At 50.5% G+C, this 27,219-nt stretch overlaps 1 long non-coding RNA gene across 1 annotated transcript; it reads right to left on the bottom strand.

The window, feature by feature from the left end:
• Window positions 1–12,705: 12,705 nt before the first annotated feature.
• Window positions 12,706–19,885, bottom strand: LOC141192222 (uncharacterized). The gene is made up of 3 exons (XR_012265859.1): window positions 19,744–19,885; window positions 14,418–14,573; window positions 12,706–14,319 (listed from the first exon to the last, which is right to left on the bottom strand). It is a non-coding gene; the product is annotated as an uncharacterized lncRNA (long non-coding RNA).
• Window positions 19,886–27,219: the final 7,334 nt, after the last annotated feature.

Below are 27,219 nucleotides of genomic sequence, written 5' to 3' on the forward strand. Positions count from 1 at the left end.
CGAGGGCAGGACGGAGCTAGAGCGAGAGCAGGCTGGAGCCAAGGCGAGAGCAGGCCGCAGCCAAGGCGAGGGCAGGCCAGAGGTAGAGCCAGGGTAGGCCAGAGCAAGAGCAGGCCAGAGCGAGAGCAGGCCGGAGCCCAGGCAAGGGCAGACCAGAGCCAAAGTGAGAGCAGGCCAGAGCCAGAGAGAGAGCAGCCCGGAGCCAAGGCGAAGAAGGCAGGCTAGAGCCAGAGAAAGAGCAGGCCAGAGCCAGAGCGAGAGCAGGCCGGAGCAAAGGCAGGCCAGAGCCAGAGCGAGAGCAGGCCGGAGCCAAGACGAGGGCAGGCCAGAGCGAGAGCAGGCCGGAGCCAAAGCGAGGGCAGGCCAGAGCGAGAGCAGGTCGGAGGAAAGCGAGGACAGGCCAGAGCCAGAGCGAGTGCAGGCCGGAACCAAGTCGAGGGCAGGCCAGAGCCAGAGCAAAAGCAGGCCAGAGCCAGAGCGAGAGCAGTCCGGAGCCAAGGAAAGGGCAGGCCACAGCCAGAGGTAGAGCAGGCTTGAGCCAGTGCGAGGGCAGGCCGGAGCCAAGGCGAAGGCAGGCCAGAACCAGAGCGAGAGCAGGCCGGAGTCAAGACGAGGGCAGGCCAGAGCAAGAGCAGTCCGGAGCCAGGGCGAGGGCAGGCCAGAGCCAAAGCAAGAGCAGGCCGGAGCCAGGACGAGGGCAGGCTGGAGCCAGAGCAAGAGCAGGCCGGAGCCAAGGCGAGAGTAGGCCGGAGCCAAGGCGAGGGCAGGCCAGAGCCAAGGTGAGGGCAGGCCAGAGCCAGAGCTGAGCAGGCCGGAGCCATGGCGAGGGCAGGCCACAGACAGATCCAGAGCAGGCCGGAGCCAGGGCGAGGGCAGGCCAGAGTCAGAGCGAGAGCAGGCCGGAGCCAAAGCGAGGGCACGCCAGAGCGAGAGCAGGCCAGAGAGAGAGCAGGCCAGAGCGAGAGCAGGCCGGAGCCAGGGCGAGGGCAGGCCAGAGCGAGAGTAGGCCAGAGCCAAGGCAAGGGCAGGCCAGAGCCAGAGCGAGAGAAGGCCAGAGCCAAGGCAAGGGCAGGCCGGAACCAGGGCGAGAGGAGGCCGGAGACAGGGCGAGGCCAGAGAGAGAGCAGGCAAGAGCCAGAGCGAGAGTAGGCCGAAGCCAGGGCTAGGGCAGGCCAGAGCCAGAGCGAGAGCAGGCCGGAGCCAGGGCAAGACAGAGCCAGAGCGAGAGCAAGCCAGAGCCAAGGCAAGGGCAGGCCAGAGCCAGAGAGAGAGCAGGTCGGAGCCAGGGCGAGAGCAGGCCGGAGCCAATGCGAGGGCTGGCCGGAGCCAGAGCAAGGGCAGGCCGGAGCCAGAGCAAGGGCAGGCCGGAGTCAGGGCGAGGGCAGGCCGGAGTCAGGGCGAGGGCAGGCAGGAGCCAGAGCGAGAGCAGGCCGGAGCCAAGGCGAGAGCAGGCCGGAGCCAAGGCGAGGGTTGGCCAGAGCCAGGGCAAGGGCAGGTCAGAGTCAGAGCGAGAGCAGGCCGGAGCTAAGGCAAGGGCAGGCCAGAGCCAGAGAGAGCAGGCCGGAGCCAAGGCATGGGCAGGCCAGAGCCAGAGAGAGCAGGCCGGAGCCAGGGCGAGGGCAGGCCAGAGCCAGAGCAGGTCGGAGGCAGGGCGAGAGCAGGCCGGAGCCAATGCGAGGGCTGGCCGGAGCCAGAGCAAGGGCAAGCCGGACTCAGAGAGAGGGCAGGCAGTAGCCAGAGCGAGAGCAGGCCAGAGCCAAGGCGAGAGCAGGCCGGAGTCAAGGCGAGGGTAGGCCAGAGCCAAGGCAAGGGCAGGCCGGAGCCAGAGATAGAGAAGGCCAGAGCCAAGCAAGGGCAGGCCGGAACCAGGGCGAGCGCAGGCAGGAGAAAGGGCGGGGCCAGAGCCAGAGTGAGAGTAGGCCAGAGCCAGGGCAAGGGCAGGCCAGAGCCAGAGAGAGAGCAGGCTGGAGCCAGGGCGAGGGCAGGCCAGAGCCAGAGGGAGAGCAGTTCAGAGCCAGAGCGAGAGCAGGCCGGATCCAAGGCGACGGCAGGCCGAAACCAGAGCGAGAGAATGCCGGAGCCAGGGCGAGAGCAGGCCGGAGCCAGAGCGAGGGCAGGCCGGAGCCAGAGCGAGAGCAGGCCAGAGCCAGAGCGAGGGCAGCCCGGAGCCAGAGTGAGAGCAGGCCGGAGCCAGAGCGAGGGCAGCCCGGAGCCAGAGTGAGAGCAGGCCGGAGCCAAGGCGAGGGCAGGCCGGAGCCAGAGCAGGAGCAGGCCGGAGCCAAGGCGAGGGCTGGCCAGAGCCAGAGCAAGGGCAGGCCGAAGCCAGAGCAAGGGCAGGCCGAAGCCAGGGAGAGGGCAGGCCGAAGCCAGAGCGAGAACAGGCCGTAGCCAGGGCGAGAGGAGGCCGGAGCAAAGGCGAGGGCAGATCAAAGTCAGAGCCAGAGCAGGCCGGAGCCAAGGAGAGGGCAGGCCAGAGAGAGAGAAGGCCAGAGCGAGAGCAGGCCGGAACCAGTGCGAGGGCAGGCCAGAGCCAGAGAGAGAGTAGGCCAGAGACAAGACTAGGGCAGGCGCGAGCTAGAGCGAGAGCAGGCCGGAGCCAAGGAGAGGGCAGGCCAGAGCCAGAGCGAGAGCAGGCCGGAGCCGAGGCAAGAGGAGGCCAGAACCAGAGCGAGAGCAGGCCGGAGCCAGAGCGAGAGCAGGCAGGAGCCAGGGAGAGGGCAGACCGGTCCCAAGGCGAGAGCAGGAAAGAACCAGGGAGAGAGCAGGCCGGAGCCGAGTCGAGGGCAGGCCGGAGCAAGAGCGAGAGCAGGCCGGAGCCAAGGCGAGGGTAGGCAAGAGCCAGAGCGAGAGCAGGCCGGAGCCAAGGCGAGGGCAGGCAAGAGCCAGAGTGAGAGCACGCCGGAACCAGGGCGAGTTCAGGCCAGAGCCAGAGCGAGAGCACGCCGGAACCAGGGCGAGGGCAGGCCAGAGCGAGAGCAGGCCGGAGCCAGGGCGAGGGCAGGCCAGAGCCAGAGCGAGGGCAGGCCGGAGCCAGAGCGAGAGCAGGCCAGATCCAGAGCGAGAGCAGGCCAGAGCCAGAGCGAGAGCAGGCCGGAGCCAGAGCAAGAGCAGGCCAGAGCGAGAGCAGGCCGGAGCCAGGGCGAGGGCAGGCCAGAGCGAGAGTAGGCCAGAGCCAAGGCAAGGGCAGGCCAGAGCCAGAGCGAGAGAAGGCCAGAGCCAAGGCAAGGGCAGGCCGGAACCAGGGCGAGAGGAGGCCGGAGACAGGGCGAGGCCAGAGAGAGAGCAGGCAAGAGCCAGAGCGAGAGTAGGCCGAAGCCAGGGCTAGGGCAGGCCAGAGCCAGAGCGAGAGCAGGCCGGAGCCAGGGCAAGACAGAGCCAGAGCGAGAGCAAGCCAGAGCCAAGGCAAGGGCAGGCCAGAGCCAGAGAGAGAGCAGGTCGGAGCCAGGGCGAGAGCAGGCCGGAGCCAATGCGAGGGCTGGCCGGAGCCAGAGCAAGGGCAGGCCGGAGCCAGAGCAAGGGCAGGCCGGAGCCAGAGCAAGGGCAGGCCGGAGCCAGAGCAAGGGCAGGCCGGAGTCAGGGCGAGGGCAGGCCGGAGTCAGGGCGAGGGCAGGCCGGAGTCAGGGCGAGGGCAGGCAGGAGCCAGAGCGAGAGCAGGCCAGAGCAAAGGAAAGAGCAGGCCGGAGCCAAGGCGAGGGTAGGCCAGAGCCAGGGCGAGGGCAGGTCAGAGTCAGAGCGAGAGCAGGTCGGAGCTAAGGCAAGGGCAGGCCAGAGCCAGAGAGAGCAGGCCGGAGCCAAGGCATGGGCAGGCCAGAGCCAGAGAGAGCAGGCCGGAGCCAGGGCGAAGGCAGGCCAGAGCCAGAGCGAGAACAGGTCGGAGGCAGGGCGAGAGCAGGCCGGAGCCAATGCGAGGGCTGGCCGGAGCCAGAGCAAGGGCAAGCCGGAGTCAGAGAGAGGGCAGGCAGTAGCCAGAGCGAGAGCAGGCCAGAGCCAAGGCGAGAGCAGGCCGGAGTCAAGGCGAGGGTAGGCCAGAGCCAAGGCAAGGGCAGGCCGGAGCCAGAGATAGAGAAGGCCAGAGCCAAGCAAGGGCAGGCCGGAACCAGGGCGAGCGCAGGCAGGAGAAAGGGCGGGGCCAGAGCCAGAGTGAGAGTAGGCCAGAGCCAGGGCAAGGGCAGGCCAGAGCCAGAGAGAGAGCAGGCTGGAGCCAGGGCGAGGGCAGGCCAGAGCCAGAGGGAGAGCAGTTCAGAGCCAGAGCGAGAGCAGGCCGGATCCAAGGCGACGGCAGGCCGAAACCAGAGCGAGAGAATGCCGGAGCCAGGGCGAGAGCAGGCCGGAGCCAGAGCGAGGGCAGGCCGGAGCCAGAGCGAGAGCAGGCCGGAGCCAGAGCGAGGGCAGCCCGGAGCCAGAGTGAGAGCAGGCCGGAGCCAGGGCGAGGGCAGGCCAGAGCTAGACCGAGAACAGGCCGGAGCCAGGGCGAGGGCAGGCCAGAGCCAGAGCGAGGGCATGCCGGAGCCAGATACAGGGCAGGCCGGAGCCAGGGCGAGGGCAGAGCGGAGCTAGGGCGAGAGCAGGCCGGAGCCAAGGCGAGGGCTGGCCAGAGCCAGAGCAAGGGCAGGCCGAAGCCAGAGCAAGGGCAGGCCGAAGCCAGGGAGAGGGCAGGCCGAAGCCAGAGCGAGAACAGGCCGTAGCCAGGGCGAGAGGAGGCCGGAGCAAAGGCGAGGGCAGATCAAAGTCAGAGCCAGAGCAGGCCGAAGCCAAGGAGAGGGCAGGCCAGAGAGAGAGAAGGCCAGAGCGAGAGCAGGCCGGAACCAGTGCGAGGGCAGGCCAGAGCCAGAGAGAGAGTAGGCCAGAGACAAGACTAGGGCAGGCGCGAGCTAGAGCGAGAGCAGGCCGGAGCCAAGGAGAGGGCAGGCCAGAGCCAGAGCGAGAGCAGGCCGGAGCCGAGGCAAGAGGAGGCCAGAACCAGAGCGAGAGCAGGCCAGAGCGAGAGCAGGCCGGAGCCAGAGCGAGAGCAGGCAGGAGCCAGGGAGAGGGCAGACCGGTCCCAAGGCGAGAGCAGGAAAGAACCAGGTAGAGAGCAGGCCGGAGCCGAGTCGAGGGCAGGCAAGAGCCAGAGCGAGAGCAGGCCGGAGCCAAGGCGAGGGCAGGCAAGAGCCAGAGTGAGAGCATGCCGGAATCAGGGCGAGTTCAGGCCAGAGCCAGAGCGAGAGCACGCCGGAACCAGGGCGAGGGCAGGCCAGAGCGAGAGCAGGCCGGAGCCAGGGCGAGGGCAGGCCAGAGCCAGAGCGAGGGCAGGCCGGAGCCAGAGCGAGAGCAGGCCAGAGCCAGAGCGAGAGCAGGCCGGAGCCAGAGCGAGAGCAGGCCGGAGCCAGAGCGAGAGCAGGCCGGAGCCAGAGCGAGAGCAGGCCGGAGCCAGAGCGAGAGCAGGCCGGAGCCAGAGCGAGGGCAGGACGGAGCCAGGGCGAGGGCAGGACGGAGCCAGGGCGAGGGCAGGACGGAGCCAGGGCGAGGGCAGGCCGGAGCCAGGGCGAGGGCAGGACGGAGCCAGGGCGAGGGCAGGACGGAGCCAGGGCGAGGGCAGAACGGAGCCAGAGCGAGAGCAGGCCGGAGCAAGGGCGAGGGCAGGCCAGAGCTAGAGTGAGGGCAGGCCAGAGACGGCGCGGGGGAAGGCAAGAGTCAGAGCAGGCCGGAACCAGGGCGAGGGCAGGCCAGAGCCAGAGCAGGCCAGAGCCTGGGCGAGGGCAGGCCAGAGCCAGAGCAGGCCAGAGCCTGGGCGAGGGCAGGCCAGAGCCAGAGCGAGAGCAGGCCGGAGCCAGGGCGAGGGTAGGCCGGAGCTAGAGCGAGGGCAGGCCGGAGCCAGAGAGAGAGCAAGCCGGAGCCAGAGCGAGAGCAGGCCGGAGCCAGGGCGAGGGTAGGCCGGAGCCACGGCGAGGGCAGGACAGAGCCAAGGAGTGGGCAGGCGAGAGCTAGAGCGAGAGCAGGCCGGAGCCAGAACGAGAGCAGGCCGGAGCCAGGGCGAGGGAAGGCCGGAGCCAGGGCGAGGGCAGGACGGAGCCAGAGCGAGAGCAGGCCGGAGCAAGGGCGAGGGCAGGCCAGAGCCAAAATGAGAGCAGGCCAGATTCAGGGCGAGAGCAGGCCGAAGCCAAGGCAAGGGCAGGCCAGAGCGAGAGCAGGCTGGAGCCAGAGCGAGAGCAGGCCGGAGCCAGGGCGAGGGCAGGCCAGAGCCAGAACGAGAGCAGGCCGGAGCCAGGGTGAGGGCAGGCCAGAGCCAAAATGAGAGCAGGCCAGATTCAGGGCGAGAGCAGGCCGAAGCCAAGGCAAGGGCAGGTCAGAGCGAGAGCAGGCCGGAGCCAGAGCGAGAGCAGGCCGGAGACAAGGCGAGAGCAGGCCGGAGCCAGTACGAGAGCAGGCCAGAGTCAGAGCGAGAGCAGGACAGATCCAGGGCAAAGGCAGGCCAGAGCCAGAGCGAGAGCAGGCCGGAGCCAGGATATTTCAAAGCAAGCAGACCTCTAATATGGGCCATAGAAGTATGTATAGATTTACATTTCTATAACCTTTATGCCCATATTAGAGGTCTGATAAGTCCTAGGGGGTGACAGATTCCCTTTAACCCCTTAAGCCCCGCGGGTGGTTTGCACGTTAATGACCGGGCCAATTTTTACAATTCTGACCACTGTCACTTTATGAGGTAATTACTCTGGAACGCTTCAACGGATCCCCCTGATTCTGAGATTGTTTTTTCGTGACATATTGTACTTCATGATTGTGGAAAAATTTCTTTGATATCACTTGCGTTTATTTGTGAAAAAAACGGAAATTTGGCGAAAATTTTGAAAATTTTGCAATTTTCAAAATTTGAATTTTTAAGCCCTGAAATCAGAGCGATATGTCACACAAAAGAGTTAATAAATAACATTTCCCACATGTCTACTTTACATCAGCACAATTTTGGAACCAAAATTTTTTTTTGTTAGGGAGCTATAAGGGTTAAAAGTTGACCAGCGATTTCTCATTTTTCCAACAAAATTTACAAAACCATTTTTTTAGGGACCACATCACATTTGAAGTCACTTTGAGAGGTCTTTATGACAGAAAATACCCAAAAGTGACACCATTCTAAAAACTGCACCCCTCAAGGTGCTCAAAACCACATTCAAGAACTTTATTAACCCTTCAGGTGCTTCATAGGAATTTTTTGAATGTGGAAGAAAAAAATGAACATTTAACTTTTTTCACAAAAATGTTACTTTAGACCCAATTTTTTTTATTTTCACAGGGGTAACAAGAAAAAATGGACCGCAAAATTTGTTGTGCAATTTCCCCTGGGCACGCAGATACCCAATATTTGGGGAAAAAACACTGTTTGGGCGCACTGTAGGGCTCGGAAGGGAAGGAGCGCCATTTGACTTTTTGATTGTAAAATTTGCTTGAATAATTAGCGGACACCATGTTGCGTTTAGAGAGCCCCTGTGTGCCCAAACATTGGAGCTCCCCCACAAGTGACCCCATTTTGGAAACTAGACCCCCCAAGGCACCTATCTAGATGCATAGTGAGCAGTTGGAACCCCCAGGTGCTTCACAAATTGATTCGTAACAATGAAAAAGTGTTTTTTTTTTTCACTTTTTCATTTTTACGAATCAATTTGTGAAGCACCTGGGGTTCCAAGTGCTCACTATGCATCTAGATAGGTGCCTTGGGGGGTCTAGTTTCCAAAATGGGGTCACTTGTGGGGGAGCTCCAATGTTTGGGCACACAGGGACTCTCTAAATGCAACATGGTATCCGCTAACAAATTGAATGGAAAATCGGCTCAAATTGTTAGCGGACACCACATTGCGTTTGGAGAGCCCCTCTGTGCCCAAACTTTGGAGCTCCCCCACAAGTGACCCCATTTTGGAAACTAGACCCCCCAAGGCACCTTTCTAGATGCATAGTGAGCACTTGGAACCCCCAGGTGCTTCACAAATTGATTCGTAATAATGAAAAAGTGAAAAAAAAAACACTTTTTCATTTTTATGAATCAATTTGTGAAGCATCTAGGGGTTCCAAGTGCTCACTATGCATCTAGATAGGTGCCTTGGGGGGTCTAGTTTCCAAAATGGGGTCACTTGTGGGGGAGCTCCAATGTTTGGGCACACAGGGACTCTCCAAATGCAACATGATATCCGCTAACAATTTGAGCCGACAATTTGTTAGCGGATATCATGTTGCATTTGGAGAGTCCCTGTGTGCCCAAACATTGGAGCTCCCCCACAAGTGAACCCATTTTGGAAACTAGACCCCCCAAGGCACCTATCTAGATTCATAGTGAGCACTTGGAACCCCAGGTGCTTCACAAATTGATTCATAAAAATGAAAAAGTGTTTTTTTTTTCACTTTTTCATTATTACGAATCAATTTGTGAAGCACCTGGGGGTTCCAAGTGCTCACTATGCATCTAGAAAGGTGCCTTGGGGGGTCTAGTTTCCAAAATGGGATCACTTGTGGGGGAGCTCCAAAGTTTGGGCACAGAGGGGCTCTCCAAACGCAATGTGGTGTCCGCTAACAATTTGAGCCAATTTTCCATTCAATTTGTTAGCGGATACCATGTTGCATTTAGAGAGTCCCTGCGTGCCCAAACATTGGAGCTCCCCCACAAGTGACCCCATTTTGGAAACTAGACCCCCCAAGGCACCTATCTAGATTCATAGTGAGCACTTGGAACCCCAGGTGCTTCACAAATTGATTCATAAAAATGAAAAAGTGTTTTTTTTTTCACTTTTTCATTTTTACGAATCAATTTGTGAAGCACCTGGGGATTCCAAGTGCTCACTATGCATCTAGATAGGTGCCTTGGGGGGTCTAGTTTCCAAAATGGGGTCACTTGTGGGGGAGCTCCAATGTTTGGGCACACAGGGGCTCTCCAAACGCAACATGGCGTCCGCTAACAATTTGAGCCGATTTTCCATTCAATTTGTTAGCGGACACCATGTCGCGTTTGGACAGCCCGTGATGTGCCTAAACAGTGGAGCTCCCCCACAAGTGTCCCCATTTTGGAAACTACACCCCTCAAGGATTTTATTAAGGTGTATAGTGAACATTTTGAACCTAGAGGTACGGCACAGAATTTGTTTACATTAGGTCATCATATTGAATAAGTTGTCATTATTCTTGAGCGCAAGTGCTCGCTACTTGAGTTTGCATCGGGTACTCAGGTATGCACCATGTACAGCGTGTGCTCGAGTGACATGCTCGAGTCCCTGCTCCGCATGTTTCACGGTTATTAGACACCCAAAAAAAAACATGCGGGGATCGCTCGTGCATGGCAGGCAATCCCCGTAAAGTTTTTTGGCCGCGAAGCATATGGGGCAGAGACTCGAGCATGTCACTCAAATACCCACGATACTCAATGCATACCAGAGCACCCGATGCAAACTCAAGTAGCGAGCACTTGCTCTCAACACTAGTCGCCATATCGTCATCTTTTTTTCTTACTTTTGAAAAAAATCCCAACCCCAGCCCTAGCCCTAGCACAACCCTAGCCCCAGCACAACCCTAGCCCCAGCACAACCCTAGCCCCAAACCCAGCCCTAACCCTAGCCCAATCCTAACCCAAGAGTTTATTTTTGACGCCGTTCCTTGTGCGGTATAAGTGATTAGACGACTTTATTCTTCAGGTCGGTGTGATTACAGCAATGCCAGAATCATATGGGGTTTTTATGACTGACAGCTGTCACACACTAAAAGACGCATTTTTTGTAAAATCTAGTTTTTGCATCGCCATATTTTGAGAGCTATAATTTTTCCAGATTTTGGCAGACAGTCATGTGACGGCTCGTTTTTTGCGGGATGACTTGACGTTGTTATTGGTGCCATTTTCAGGCACGTGACATTTTTTGATCGCTTTCTATTCCGATTTTTGGGAGGCAGAATAAACAAAAACCAACAATTCAGGAATTGTTTTTTTTTTTTTTATTCTGTTCCGCGTGTGGTAAAATTGATGAGGTAGCTTTATTCTTCGGGTCAGTACGTTTACAGCGGTACCACATTTGTATCATTTTTCTATGTTTTGGCGCTTATACACAATAAAAGCTATTTTATAGAAAAAAATATTTTTTAGAATCGCTTTATTCTGAGAGCTATAACTTTTTTATTTTTCGGCTGATGGAGCTGTATGGCGGCTTGTTTTTTGCAGGACGAGATGACGTTTTCAGCGGTATCATTTTTATTTATATGCGTCTTTTTGATCGCGTGTTATTCCACTTTTTGTTTGGCGGTATGGTGATAAAGCATTGTTTTTTGCTTCGTTTTTTTTTTTTTTTTTACCGTGTTCACTGAAGGGGTTAACTAGTGGGACAGTTTTATAGGTCAGGTTGTTCCGGACGCGGCAATACCAAATATGTGTACTTTTATTGTTTTTTTTTATTTTTTTTATAATAATATTTATTGATGGGTACATTATATTTTTATTTTTGGTGTATTATTTTTTTTATTTTTTTATAATATTTTTGCACATTTTTTTTTTTTTTTTTTCACTTTCACACAGTTTATACACTTTATTACTTTGTCCCACTCTGGGACTTTCACTTTTTTTTTTCTGATCGCCTGCATGGCACAGGAATGGAGCACCATCCCTATGCCATGAAGGCTGTCAGAAGTGCACAGTGTGAAGATTGCTTGGAGATGCACTGCGCATGTCCAAGCAATCTTCCTGCTCTCTGGTGACCCGGATGTTGTCATGACGACATCGGGTCGTCATGGCAACACCCGGGAAGCCTTTGCAGACTGCGCTGGAAGCCGGAAGAGGAGGTGAGTATCGCCGATTACCTCCCCTTGCCCCCGCAATGCCGCGATCGACTTCGATCGCAGCATCGCGGGGGTTAATGTGCTGGGAGCGGTGCAGGACCCCCGGCGGCGATCGCGCCCGCACAGCCTGTGTGCGCGCGCGATCGCGATGACGTACTAATACGGGTCTGGCTCTTAAGTCCCAGGGCACAGACGAGTATTAGTACGTCAGATGTTATTAAGGGGTTAAAGCTTGTGTCGTGGTTGGCCTCTAGCCCGGTGTCTCATGTGTTTGCCCACTCCGGGTCCTCCTGAAGGAGGAAGTAGGATTTCTCTTTTTATTTTGTGCTTTTGGCTTCTTGCCCAGTGATAGGGGCGGATCTCATCCTCTCAGGCCTAGCTCAACCTTAACCCTAGCCCTAACCCTAACCCCAACCCTACCACAACCCTAAGCGTAGAGTTTATATTTTACGCCGTTTAGACAACTTTATTCTTCGAGTCAGTGCGATTACAGCGATACCAGAATCATATCGGGTTTTTATGATTGACAGCTGTCACACACTAAAAGACGCATTTTTTTGTAAAATCTAGTTTTACATCGCCATATTTTGAGAGCTATAATTTTTCCATATTTTGGTCGACAGAGTCATGTGACATCTTGTTTTTTGCGGGATGAGTTGACGTTTTTATTGGTGCCATTTTCAGGCACGTGATATATTTTGATCACTCTCTATTCTGATTTTTGGGAGGCAGAATAATCAAAAACCAACAATTCAGGAATTGTTTTTTTTTTTTTTTGATGCTGTTCCGCGTGTGGTAAAATTGATAAGGTAGCTTTACTCTTTGGGTCAGTACGTTTACAGTGGTACCACATTTATATCGATTTTCTATGTTTTGGCGCTTTTACACAATAAAGGCTATTTTATAGAAAAAATAATTTTTTTGCATCGCTTTATTCTGAGAGCAATAACTTTTTTATTTTTAGGCTGATGGAGCTGTATGGCGGCTTGTTTTTTGCGGGACAAGATGACGTTTTCAGTGGTATCATTATTATTTATATTCGTCTTTTTGATCGCATGTTATTCCATTTTTTGTTTGGCGGTATGATGATAAAGCATTGTTTTTTGCTTCATTTTTTATTTTTACCATGTTCACTGAAGGGGCTAACTAGTGGGACAATTTTATAGGTCAGGTCATTCCGGACGCGGCGATACCAAATATGTGTACTTTTATTGTTTTTTTTTTCATAATAATATTTATTGATGGGTACATTATATTTTTATTTTTGGTGGATTATTTTTTAAAAAATTTTTTTTTCTTCACTTTCTGACACTTTTTTTACTTTTATTCTTTGTCCCACAATGGGACTTTCACTTTTTTTATTCTGATCGCCTGTATAGCATAGGGATGGAGCACCAGCCCTGTGCTATACAGGCTGTCAGCGCTGCAAATGCAGAAGATACTTTGGTCATGCACTGCGCATGCCAAAATATCTTCCTGCTGTCTGGTGACCCAGATGTTGTCATGACGACATCGGGTCATCATGGCAACATCCAGGAAGCCGCGGCAGACATCGCTGGACGCCGGCAGGAGAGGTGAGTATCCCTATCACCTCCCCTTGCCCCCGCAATGCTGCGATCGACTCAGCTGCGACAATCGGCTGACACCCGGCGGCGATCGCGCCCGCACAACCTGTGTGCGGGCGCGATCACAAAGACGTACTAATACGTATCAGGCTCTTAAGTTCCATGGCGCAGATACGTATTAGTACGTCTTGAGCTTTAAAGGGGTTAAACTACAACTCCAATGTCAGCCCCTAATTCAATAGGAACCAAAGATCTGAGAACAGAGAATGATAATAAAATAATTTGTCCACATAAATGGCAAAACTACCCAAAAATGGAGCCCCATAAAGATGTCCCAACTTGACCTCCCCCACCCACCTATAGTCAGCAATTTCTCATTTAGACAAGGGGTTGTCCTGAAAATGTCTTATTACAGAGTGTTCCCGGCAATCCATGATAAATCCGGTGGATACATTATAAGTATACCAAAGCTTAAAAGTAAAGAGCTACTTACCTGGACTCGTCCTCTTCCAGCTGTCAGGTTATAGTGACACAAGATGGCAGCAGTGTAGAAATTTATACATTCTATTCCAATTGTGATGTCTATGATGTCATGTGCCTTGTGATGTCATAATAGCTATCACTGTCATTTCAAATTTACAACCGCAAGAAAAAGTTGATTTCATGGTTTAAGAAAAAATATGGTGGGTAATTGCAGCCTGTGATTATTTTACATATTGTTATTAATATTTGTCATGTCCTTCACTGCTGCCTCCTGCACTGCTTTTTATATACTGTTTATTTTAATAATGGACAATTCACAAGCCCTGCATGTAGAATATATAGTTAATGGCCTCTGTTGAATGACTAGATGCCTATTAGAGCAATAAGATATACTCTATGTCTGCAATCTTTTGGCTGAGTCTAAGGGCTCATACTCATCTGCGTTTAAATCACACGAGTGCAATCTGATAAAAAAAATTGGATTGCACTCTGACTCCTGTTATTGAATGATTATGTGTTCATCTGTGATTTTTTTTCCCAGCTCAGATCGAACTGAGAAAAAAAAAATCACAGCATGCTGCAAGTGGCTGCATATATCAGACGAGACTCGCCAATGCAAGTCAATGTGTGCGAGAAAAAAAAAGCACAGCAAACGGACCATGCTTATGCCATCCATATAGCGTCCATATAATACGCATCTATGTAACACCTTTCAGTGACTGTGGCGGCATCTCAGCACACAAATCCTGTATCTCAGATCTTTGTCTGGCCTTGTCTTCTGTGTTTTGGCCATCATGCCAACAAGACAAGGGTGATTGGGGCAAGAGACATGCTGGTGAGGGGGTTGTTGGCTGCCGTGATGCTGGTAATGGAGGTGACTGCCAAGATGCTGGCACTGAAGGTGGCTGCCGTGATGGTGCCACTGTAGTTGGTGGTGGTTGCTGTGATGCTGTGACTGGAGGTGGTGGTGATGGCTGCTGTGATGCTGGTACTGGAGGTGGTGGTGATTGCAGTGATGCTGGCACTGGAGGTGGTGGCTGCCGTGATGGTGGGTCTGCTGAGTGCCCTTCTTGGGGGGTCTAATGACCGGGTTTTGTTGTCCTCAGAAAGTTGCCACCTTTCAAGGAATTAAAAGATGGCCATCGGTGAATTTGGTGGCGCAGCGGCAGACAAAACAATTTGGAGGGCAGCCCTGGTCTGCAGCCTCAATAAAAAGGGAACGTGCTTGAAATAACAGGCCAGGCTTAGACAAAAACTCTCATCATCATCACTCACAGGTATTCCCATGTCACGTACGCCAGTGATGGTGGGGCGGTAGCGATGCTGGCTTATTGGTGCATGAGGGGAGGTGTCGAGGGGCTGTGGTGTACTGGTGCTCTCTGCAGGCTCTTCTTCTTTCTGGCCCCCAGCTCCGGCCTCCATTTCAGATTCCTCTCTGGCTTCCAGCACCTCCGAGCTACAGGTATTTCCCTTTTTGGTCCAGTCAGATCTGTAAGGTCAGGGATGACAGAGAAAACAGCATTTTTAATATGCAAAATAATAATCAAACCATTACAACAAATAAAACTGAAAAAGATAGCCACTTACGGGTGAAAATCTAGGACTAGGGTCAAAAACTGGAGCCGGTCATAATATAGGTATGGCCTTTCTTTTTAAGAGCCACATCACCACTCTTCCTACCCTGTTGTCGCTCGCGGCGGCACCGGTCCCGGCAACTGCTCCATAATCTTGTCACTACACCCACTGGAAAGAAAAGTGGAAGAGATTATATACAATTTTTATAGGTAAAGGATGCTGTATGTAATAACATGTATAGTGTGTATTCTAATATCACTGCTAGCAGGGGCTGGCTGGCAAATTTTAGCCTGGGGGCAAGCACACAGCAGTGGTCCATGAGTAGCGGCCCATCCTTAAAGGTCGTTTTCCCACAAACAATAGTATATTTTAATCAATAGGTCTTGGAGTAATAATAATTTCCACAATTGGATGTGATATAATAATGTTCCTGTGCTGAGATAATCTTATAAATGTGCCCCTGCTGTGTACGGTGTAATGGCTGTGTCTGACCGTGCAGGAACATGGTCTGATCATACCACATCTCCTGGGCAGGGGGGAGAAAAAGAGGATACAGGCAGGATAGCAGGGGATCACAGAGGATTCTTTTTGTGAGTAAAACATTTCAATGCCTGTTTTTAAACAATATTTTAGCTCAAAGAAAGACTCAGCTGTGATCCCCTGCTGTAATGTATATATACTCTCTTTATATATAGATGATTAGCGTGCACACAGTCTGTAGGTCAAGGTGCAGGTACACGGGATGTGGAATCCCCAGAATCGGCGTAGATTAAATCACCGCACATTCTAGTTTCATGACGCAAACTAAAGTCTATTTGAAGACATGCAATAAGACACATTTAAGGTGCAGGGAATAATGCAACAGTAAATGAACGTTTTGACCCATCGTTTGCATCTTGAAACTAGAGTGTGCAGTGATTTAATCGATGCTATATCCTCTTTTGCTTCCCCCCCTGCCCAGTAGCTGTGGTATGATCAGACCATGTTCCTGCACAGTCAGACACAGCCATTACACAGTACACAGCAGGGGCACATTTATAACATTATCTCAGCACAGGGACATTATTATATCACATCCAATTGTGGAAGTTATTATTATTCCAAGATCTATTGATTAAAATATACTTTTGTTCACAGAAAACCCCTTCAACATGTTTATTACCAGCTGCTTCATAGGCTATATTCACACAAACGTATTGTCTAAGTGCTGCCCGTGGAGAAAAATGACAGCACTTGGTCCAGTTCAGGTGAGCATTTAAAACTGGTAATACATAAGCATAATATGTACAATGTCTGACCACTACAACACGGATTTAGGTTGTTAGAGGTGTAATGCAAGTAATCCAAGGTACGCTGTGCTTTTCTACACTCCTAAACAGAGTAAGGCTAAGTGCCCACAATGCAGAAATGCTGAGAATTTTTCCAGAGCGTTTCCGCATCTCCCTGGCAGAAAAAACGCATGCGGATTCTATGAGTTTTCCTGCCAGGGACAAGCAGAAGTGAAGCGCTCTTCACATGCATTTCCGCATGCGGGTTGTCAAGAGCTTTGCAAGCGATTTTAGCATCACTTGGAAAGTGCTTGACAACTTGGTCACACTATATAAATCCATGCAACCGGTATGGATTTATATAGTGTGACCGTAAAAGAATGGTAAAAAATTAATATTATACTTACCTTCTGACGGCCCCTGGTCTCCTTATCCGATGCGTCCGGTCTTCCCGGTGTCTCACGGTTGTGTAAAAGGACCTGCCATGACGTCATTTAGTCATGTGACGGGTCAAGCGACCGCCGACGTCAGCGGTCGCGTGACCTGTCACGTGACTAAATGACGTCATGGCAGGTCCTTTTAGACCATCATGAGCTGCCAGGAAGCCAGGACGCATCACTATGGAGACCGGGGGTAAGTATAATATATATTTTTTATTTTAATTATTTTTTTTTTACAGGTACTATGGTACCCGGGTCTGGAGGAGAGTCTCTTCTTCTCCAAATCCGGGTACCATCCGCACATTGAATCGCTAAATATCCGCATGTGCACATGTAGTCATGCGGATATTATGCAATTCAATGCAAGTCAATGGCGGCGAAAACACTGCGATTACACAAAATAATTGGTAGTGCGGCGGATTTTTCCGCATTGATAATCTGCAGCGGAAATTTCCGCAGCATGTGCACAGCAGATGCGGATTATTATTGGGGAACATAGCAGACCTTCTACCAAGCGTTTTTTAAGCGTTTCTGCAGCGGAATTGCCGTTGCGGAAACGCTTAAAAAACGCATAGTGGGCACACAGCCTAAAGGTGGCCACACATAAGCACAGGTCTGCCAGATAGATACGTATGAATTATTATTTTGTGTATTATTTCCTACATACTTGATCGAGCAAGTCATTAATGTAAAAGTCAACTCCACATTATAGTATATGATGGACGAGTCACTAATTATCATGTGTGTCCCATCTGATGTCTGTGCACACAGTGAACATATTATACCACATACAATACAATATACATAGGAGAATATATGACTGATATATAGAGATGAGCAACTTCATTTGCAGGACCCTGATCCAATGGTCAGATGAATATTCAGTGGCTGCTGGATAGGAGCCCTGACAGCCTCCTACCTGACACCATTCTCTTTCTCTTCCTTTGATTTGTAGCCAGGCACAATGTCATGTATGTGTCACGCCAAAAAGATGACATCATGCAAAGACTATAATCAAAAGAGGAGTCAGAGATGCCGGCAGGCGGGAGGAGGCTCGCGGGGCTCTGGTCTGGTGGCCACAGACTACTGACGGGACTGTTTGACCAGTGTCCTGCGAATCAATTCGCTCATCTGTACTGGAATAAGATATATTATGACTACATACATCAGATATTACATACAGAATAGCATGTGACAGTTATATACCACACTATGAGCACAGACATCAGATATTACACCAGTGACATATTATCCTCTGTATAACATTGGATGCCTGTATCAAAGTCCATCACATCCAGTATACAGCATAATATGTGATGGTAAGCGATATACTGGGATACAGACATCACATATTCATACCTCTCAACTTTTGAAGAACAGAAAGGGGGACAGAAAGATGCTATGCGCGGCAAATTTTGGCCTCGCCCCTGGTCACACCCCAATCCACGCCCATTTACCATTATCTTTCTCGCCCGGCAGGAGGAGTTGTCAGAGGGGCGCTGGTAGTGAGGGAAATTCAGCAGACGGCCGAGACTGCAAGGCCCAGACCCAAATCCAGGACTGTCCACTGTATCCAGGGCAGCTGGGACTAGAGATGAGCAGATGGATTCCGGGGCCTCCAGTCGGGGGTCCGGGTCAGTGCTACCTGGCGGCTGGACTGGAGGCCATGAGTCTCTTATCTTCCGGGCAGTGCGGCCTCATCTGTGAGTCCTGCTCATCTCTTGTTGGGACCTGAGGGTTATTTTTTGTTCCCTCATTCACAGTCGGAGCCGCCAGAACTTTCTCATCTTTATGTAGAATCATTATACGACATCTGGCTTTCTTGTGGTGGCTCTTACTGTATATTGGGGGCTATGCGAGGGCTCATACTGTAGGTAGGGGTGGTTTGTGCTAATACTGTATGTACGGGCTTGTGTGGGGGCTCATACTGTATATAGGGGGATGTCAGCATACTTAAATCTGCTCAATATTAAGTGATAATATAAATATACAAAAAAATATAATTAATAAGTTAATATTAATATTGAGCTGAATTAATTTGAACCTATTGGTTCGGGCTCCACAACAGTCACGGTCTCTCACGTGGCCCCTTGGGAAAATTAATCTCCCACCCCTGCCTATTTCAAAGCGCTATGTTAAAAATCACACAGACATCACACACACAGCGGGCACAACCATCACACAGACATCACACACACAGCGGGCACAACCATCACACAGACATCACACACACAGCGGGCACAACCATCACACAGACATCACACACACAGCGGGCACAACCATCACACAGACATCACACACACAGCGGGCACAACCATCACACAGACATCATACACACGGCGGGCACAACCATCACACAGACATCATACACACGGCGGGCACAACCATCACACAGACATCATACACACGGCGGGCACAACCATCACACAGACATCATACACACGGCGGGCACAACCATCACACAGACATCATACACACGGCGGGCACAACCATCACACAGACATCATACACACGGCGGGCACAACCATCACACGGACATCATACACACGGCGGGCACAACCATCACACAGACATCATACACACAGCGGGCACAACCATCACACAGACATCATACACACAGCGGGCACAACCATCACACGGACATCATACACACAGCGGGCACAACCATCACACGGACATCACACACAGCGGGCACAACCATCACACACAGCGGGCACAACCATCACACAGACATCATACACACAGCGGGCACAACCATCACACAGACATCACACACACAGCGGGCACAACCATCACACAGACATCACACACACAGCGGGCACAACCATCACACAGACATCACACACACAGCGGGCACAACCATCACACGGACATCATATACACAGCGGGCACAACCATCACACAGACATCATACACACAGCGGGCACAACCATCACACAGACATCATACACACAGCGGGCACAACCATCACACAGACATCATACACACAGCGGGCACAACCATCACACAGACATCACACACACAGCGGGCACAACCATCACACAGACATCATACACACAGCGGGCACAACCATCACACAGACATCCTACACACAGCGGGCACAACCATCACACAGACATCCTACACACAGCGGGCACAACCATCACACAGACATCATACACACAGCGGGCACAACCATCACACAGACATCATGCACACAGCGGGCACAACCATCACACAGACATCATACACACAGCGGGCACAACCATCACACAGACCTCATACACACAGCGGGCACAACCATCACACGGACATCATACACACAGCGGACACAACCATCACACAGACATCACACATACAGCGGGCACAACCATCACACGGACATCATACACACAGCGGGCACAACATGACATGTATATAGTCCCTTCTTCTCCATCATGTCTCCAGTGGCAGTGGTGGGGCCTGGTGTTTGCAATCAGCAGCAGAGTATGGGCTGTACGCAGGAGAGCTGTCAGCCCTGCAGTGTCCCTAAATCCCCTTCCCATCCCCCCTAGTCCCGACTGCAGAGCTGCTGGTGACATTGCATGAGCCCCCTCCCATCCTGTAATAACAGCAGCCACAGATGGGAGAGGCTGCGGGTCTCCCCCTCACCTCAGGACCGCACCTTGTTGTCATGTCCTCCGCAGACTTGGCACCGCCCCCTGACCCCTCACCTCCTCATGCTGTGCGGTCTCTGCACAGTAGAATTCCTCTGCCCTGATGCCGGGGAGGAGCAGAGAGCGGGAGGCGGAGCTACAAGGGGTCACACACAGCATGGAAAGCCTGCGTGTCTGGAGGAAAAGCCCAGTGCCCAGCAGCGCCCCTGCCGGGAGAAGAGCTCAGCCGGGCCGGGACTGAGCCCTCAAATCGGGACAGGCCGTGGGCTCCTCCGACATTTTGTGAAAGCACAGAGCCCGTCGCACAGCCAGACACCCACCTTCCCAGCCTGGGGCCCGCAGCATCGCCTCACTCCTGCCGTCACCAGCTTCCTGCAGCAGCGACCCTAAAATGCCGCTCCCAAATGCCCCGGTAAACTACATTCAGATTATAAAACATACCCCCATTTTCCGAAAAATTTTTGGAGGAGAAAAGTGCGTACTATAATCTGAAAAGTACAGTATATAGTGCTATTAATTCCACAGCAGATTACAGACATTATTCCTACATACAGTATGCACCCCACATAGCCCCTATATACAGTATTAGCCACCACATAGCCCCCTATATACCATGAGACCCACATAGCCTCCTATACATATTATGAGCCGCCACATAGCCTCCTTTGTACAGTATGAGCCCACATATAGCCTCCTATATATAGTATGAGCCCCCTATGTACAGTATGAGTCCTCACATAGCCTCCTTTATACAGTATGAGCCCCCACATAGCCTTCTACTGTATACATATTATTAGCTGCCACATAGCCTCCTATGTACAGTATGAGTCCCACATAGCCTCCTATGTACAGTATGAGTCCTCATAGCCTCCTTTATACAGTATGAGCCCCCACATAGCCTTCTACTGTATACATATTATTAGCCGCCACATAGCCTCCTATGTACAGTATGAGTCCCACATAGCCTCCTTTATACAATGTGAGTCCCCACATAGCCTCTCTATATATTGTCGGACCCCACGTGGCCTCTTATATACATTATGAGATCCGCATAGCTTCCTATATACAGTGTGAGCCCCCATATAGTCTCTCTATATACAATATGAGCCCTCAAATAGCCTCCTATATACAGTATGATTCCCTCATAGCCTTCTATATACAGTGTAAGGCCCCACATAACCTCTTATATACAGAGTGAGGCCTCACATAACCTCCAATATACAATGTGAGCCCTCACATAGCCTCCTATATACTATATGAGCCCTCACATAGCCTCCTATATACTATATGAGCCCTCACATAGCCTCCTATATACTATATGAGCCCTCACATAGCCTCCTATATACTATATGAGCCCTCATATGGCCTCCTATATACTATATAAGCCCTCACATAGCCTCCTATATACAGTATGAGTCCTCACATAGCCCCCTATATGCAGGCACACATTCCATGCACATAGGAAAAAAAAAAAAGAAGACATACTCACCTCGCTCTCGTTCCCCCGCGGTCTGTTCTTTTCTCCGGTGCACTGACTCTCCACACAGCAGATGTGATGTCGTGATGTCATCATGTTTGCTGTGTCAGTCGCAAAAGCTGATCTGTGGAAGTAGGAGCCAGTGGCTCCGTCTTCCACCAATGTATTCACCACACTGCAGATAGCAGTGATATTGGGATAGGGGAGAGTATGGTGTGGCCCGTGCACCACAGTTTTCAGCCCTTCGGCTGTCTCAGTCCGCGGGCTGAACTTTGTAGTTACAGTATTATATATACCAGACATGGGTAGAGTTCAGATATACTATACACACATTACCTGTACATAACATCTGTTCACACAGTATACCACATGCATACAATATATATTAGAATACATGACTAGTATATAATATACTGTCACTATAGACATCTGATGTTGTATAGTAATGTGTATTTTTTTAAAACATCTGATGTGTGTATCACAGTAGATGATAGGCTAATCTGTATACTAGATGTGGTATATTATGTACAGGGATATACACTGCACTGCAGCCTTGCAGCGCTGGGGTCCTGGGTTCAAATCCCACCAAGGACAACATCTGCAAGGAGTTTGTATGTTCTCCCTGTGTTTGCGTGGGTTTCCTCCGGGTTCTCCGGCTTCCTCCCACACTCCAAAGACATACTGATAGGGAATCTAGATTGTGAGCCCCGATGGGGACAGCGACGATAATGTATGTAAAGCGCTGCGGAATATGTTAGCGCTATATAAAAATAAAGATTATTATTACTGAACACACCTGGACCTGCCTACAGGACCTCACATATTATATATGGGGCCATATAGTAGAATATGAGGTGCTGTAGGTTCAGCTGTAATCAGTCGGTGCAGGGTCTCGTATTGTGATGTCTGTGGTCTCTGCTGGGACTAAGTGTGATTTATTGCACCAGACTGAACTTTTTGCACTGACAGGAGGACCCTAATCTGCATGAAAGTTCAGCCTCCTGCAATAACTCACACGGAGCCCCAGCAGCTGGCCCTCTGATTGGACAATATAGAATCCTGGGTGGATTTATGAGAAGGTGAGCACAGTCCCGCTTCCCCCTCACTGCAGACCTCCTGACCTCATACTGACTGAGACCACTGAAGTCTCCGATCCACAGGCTCCTGTCCGGCTGACTGAATCAGTTCCAGGTTCGCTGTGTGACGTCACTTCAGCAGACTCAGCCACACAGCGTGCAGGGGGTGTATCTGCATCTCTGCCATGTGGTCGGGTCGGCAGCTGAACATATTTAAAGGTACAGTGCAGTCCCCTGGCAGCTCTGAGCAGCTGCTTGGGAACTGGTCTGGGGGGGCATTTGCCCCTCTGCACCCCAGCCCAGCCCGCCCTTGACTGCTAGTATGATGGTGACTTTTCTTTGTCTTTTTTTTTTTGTGTTTATTCTGGCTTGCCAAATTTTCGCTTTTCATGGTGATATGTTTTGGAAAAAAATTAGACACATAATGTTCTGGCTTCAATAGTTCTTTGTGTTAAACCTCACCTACAAAATAACCCATATTCAGACAATCCTAATATACCGTTTGTATTTGCCATACTTATATCATCTTGAACCTGTTGTGAGCCGCCTTCCAAATTAGGATATAGTTGGCAGCAAATCTAGTTCCACGGACCGGCCATACCTACCAAACCCTCCGCACCATGGTGTATTTCTACCCTTTACTCCACTTCCCTCACTTACTCATGTTGCTGATCCCCCCACATTTTTCAGCACCCAGTCCTGGCCCTGATTACAGTTCTGCACCTTATTATAATTTGTAATGTTTATTTGCTTTATTTTGCATGTTTTGGCGCATGACAGAAATATTTCTTTTTGATCATTTTTTAAATAAATTAAGTTTGTTTTTTTCCTATCTGCTTGTTTTATTCTTTGCCACCTTATACAAAAAGGTAGTTAAATGTAATGTTGAAGGATACAGTGGGTACTGAAAGTATTCAGACCCCTTTTCATTTTCACTCTTTGTTTCATTGCAGTCATTTGGTGACTGAAATAAACAGAAATGTAGAAATTTTTGCAAACTTATTAAAAAAGAAAAACTGAAATATCACATGGTCATATGTATTCTGACCCTTTGCTCAGACACTCATATTTAAGTCACATGCTGTCCATTTCCTTGTGATCCTCCTTGAGACGGTTCTACTCTTTAATTGGAGTCCAGCTGTGTTTAATTAAACTGGTAGGACTTGATTTGGAAAGGCACACACCTGTCTATATAAGACCTCACAGCTCACAGTGCATGTCAGTCCAAATGAGAATCATGAGCTCGAAGGAACTGCCCAAGGAGCTCAGAGACAGAATTGTGGCAAGGCATAGATCTGGCCAAGGTTACAAAAGAAGTTCTGCATTACTCATGGTTCCTAAGAGCACAGTGGGCTCCATAATCCTTAAATGGAAGAAGTTTGGGACCACCAGAAGTCTTCCTAGACCTGGCCGTCCAGCCAAACTGAGCAATCGTGGGAGAAAAGCCTTGGTGAGAGAGGTAAAGAAGAACCCCAAGATCACTGTGGCTGAGCTCCAGAGATGCAGCAGGGAGATGAGAGAAAGTTCCACAAAGTCAACTATCACTGCAGCCCTCCACCAATCTGGCCTTTATGGCAGAGTGGCCCGACAGAAGCCTCTCCTCAGTGCAAGACATATAAAAGCCCGCATAGAGTTTGCTCAAAAACACATGAAGGACTCCCAGACTATGAGAAAAATAAGATTCTCTGGTCTGATGAGACGAAGATAGAACGTTTTAGTGATCATTCTAAGCGGTATGTGTGGAGAAAACCAGGCACTGCTCATCACCTGCCCAATACAACCCCAACAGTGAAACGTGGTGGCAGCATCATACTATGGGGGTGTTTTTCAGTTGCAGGGAAAGGACGATGGTTGCAATTGAAGGAAACATGAATGCAGCCAAGTACAGAGATATCCTGGATGAAAATCTCTTCCAGAGTGCTCTGGACCTCAAACTTGGCCGAATGTTCACCTTCCAAGAAGACAACGACCCTAAGCACTAAGCTAAAATAACAAAGGAGTGGCTTCAGAACAACTCTGTGACCATTCTGGACTGGCCCAGCCAGAGCCCTGACCTAAACCCAATTGAGCTTCTCTGGAGAGACCTGCAAATGGCTGTCCACCAACGTTCGGCATCCAACCTGATGGAACTGGAGAGGATCAGCAAGGAAGAATGGCCGAGGATCCCCAAATCCAGGTGTGAAAAACTTGTTGCATCATTCCCAAGAAGACTCATGGCTGTACTAGCTCAAAAGGGTGCTTTTACTCAATACTGAGCAAAGGATCTGAATACTTATGACTATGTGATATTTCAGTTTTTCTTTATTAATAAATTTGCAAAGATTTCTACATATCTGTTTTTTTTTTCAGTCAAGATGGGGTGCAGAGTGTACTTTAATGAGAAAAAAAATGAACTTTTTAGAATTTACCAAATGGCTGCAATGAAACAAAGAGTGAAAAATGTAAAGTGGTCGGAATACTTTCCTTACCCACTGTATATGATTTTCACAATAATCTTGGGGAAATTAACTTTTTTAGAAAGATTTTGAGAAAGGGGGACTTCAAATACATAAGTAGGGCCATAGCAGTGATGACTTAGCCCAGGAACTTAGGACCTTATATTGTCTATTCATATATAGTTTAGTCTACATTTTGGCGTTGTTTTACATCCTTACAAATTTAGGTGTTTATTTTTGAAAAAATGGGATGGGGTCCATTTAATTTTCTTAACAGCTGAGGGAAAGCAGTGGGCAATCTGGGAAGGGGCCGCTATTCATGGATCTTCCCAGCTTATTAATAACAGCTCACAGCTGTCTGCTTTGCTTTTAATGGTATTAAAAAGGGGGTATCCCCCCAAAAATTATGTGGTGTCCCACCTAGTTTTAATAACCAGCAAAGGCTAAACAGGCACCTGCAGGCTGATATTAAAAGGCTGGGAAGGGACCATGGATATTGGCCTCCTCCCTGACTAATAACATGAGCCCTCAGCCACCCCAGAAATTCTGGTGCTTATTCTCGGCTCTTCCCACTTGCCCTGGTACATTGGCAAGTGGGGTAATGGTTTTGGGGTTGATGTCAGCTGTTTGATGTTTTCTGACATCAAGCCCAGGGGTTAGTAATGGAGAGGCGTGAATAAGACATCCCGATTACTAACGCCATTAGTTCAAGTAAAAAAACTCACACAGAGCAAAGACCTTTGTTTGAACAAAACACTCAATGACCCTCTTTTACACATTTCTTAAGATCCACATAAAAATAAAAAAACAAAGTAATCCTCACCTGTCCGCAGATAATCCATACTGATGATGTCGAACAATGATCCACAGATCTGCTACATCCGATTGGTGTGTTGAGCGGTTGCATGAGTATGCAACTGCTCAGCACGCCAGCTGGAACTCACCGACAGTAGCCTGAGGACGTTCCTGCAGTGATGAGTGATGCCGTCAATAAGGTTGCAACTTGAAAACGCTTTGCTATTTTCTTATAGCCTACTCTTGCTTTGTGGGCCTCCACCATTTTCATTTTCAGAGTGCAAGGCAGCTGCTTAGAAGAACCCATGGCTGCTGTTTTTTGGCACAAGGTTAGAGGAGGCTGGGTTTTTATAAAGTTGGGAAATTTGTATCACCTGGCCTTTCCTAATGATAGTGAACAAGCCATAACCTTTAGGGTATGTGCAGATGGTCGGTGTTGGCTGCGCTTTGAACGCAGCATACTTTATGCTGCGTCCAAAGCGCTGCACGCAAGTGAATCCGCATGTGTTCAATGAACCATGCGGATTCACCACATCCTATACATTGCAGTGATATAATTTCTCTTGCGGAGACTAGGGTCTCTGCAAGAGAAATTGACATGCTGCGGTCTGTGAAGACGCACTGCATGACCGTCTCCACGGGTGAGCTGCAGGAGCACGGAGACGCATAGTGGACATGGGATTTGTATAAATCCCATCCACTATGCTGTAACATCTGGCCGCTGCAGATTGCACGCAGCGTAAGTGTGCTGCATCCAATCCGCAGTGTTTACTGACCATGTGCACGCACTCTAACAGGCTAATTAAGGTCTGAAACCTTGGTCAAAGTTTTCTGAGCACACAAATCTCCAAGGGTGCCCAAACTTTTGCATCAGCCCATTTTCCTTTGTGTAATTTTTAAAATGTAAAAAATTACAAGATTTTTTCTTGCCTAAAATACAAAGGAAATGTGTCATCTTTAACTTTAGCCCTTTTATAGAGATCATTTCATCTTCAACTTGCTTTACTGTTCACAATAACAGTAATTTTTTACCAAGGGGCCTAAACTTTTACATGCCACTGTAAGAGAAACACATCGCTATTTACATTACTCGTAAAACCGCATGGCACTGTACACATAAAGGGATTATTGCCTTCAAGGGTAGGAATGCTGCAGAAGAGTCCATCACTCTTACATTCCCTCTTTGGACATGGTCATCCTCGACCATTCTGGAACCTGGAAGACAACGCACAGCATATACAGTGGGGGCCCTTGAAAACGCACACTGCAGCCGCAATACTCGCTGCCTCTGTCAGGCCTGAGGCTGTGGTACTAACCGTGGAGGAGTCATTGCTGGACATGATCTTCCCGCTGAGGGCTGAAATATTGGATGTGACATCTGGTCATCTGGTCAATGACTTTGTGGCACCCCTGAGGGTTCAGTCGCCACAGAGGTACTGCACCTCACCCAGAAGTGTGGCATCTCCTTCTCTCAGGTAAGGAGGAAGTACTGCCAGCGGCACGGTGGCACAGTGGTTAGCACTGCAGCCTTGCAGCGCTGGGGTCCTGGGTTCAAATCCCACCAAGGACAACATCTGCAAGGAGTTTGTATGTTCTCCCCGTGTTTGCGTGGGTTTCCTCCAGTTTCCTCCCACACTCCAAAGACATACTGATAGGGTATCTAGATTGTGAGCCCCAATGGGGACAGC

The sequence above is a fragment of the Phyllobates terribilis genome, unplaced genomic scaffold, assembly GCF_046119375.1.
Source record: "Phyllobates terribilis strain yellow unplaced genomic scaffold, ASM4611937v1 Scaffold_55__1_contigs__length_8800988, whole genome shotgun sequence".
Taxonomy (NCBI): domain Eukaryota; kingdom Metazoa; phylum Chordata; class Amphibia; order Anura; family Dendrobatidae; genus Phyllobates; species Phyllobates terribilis.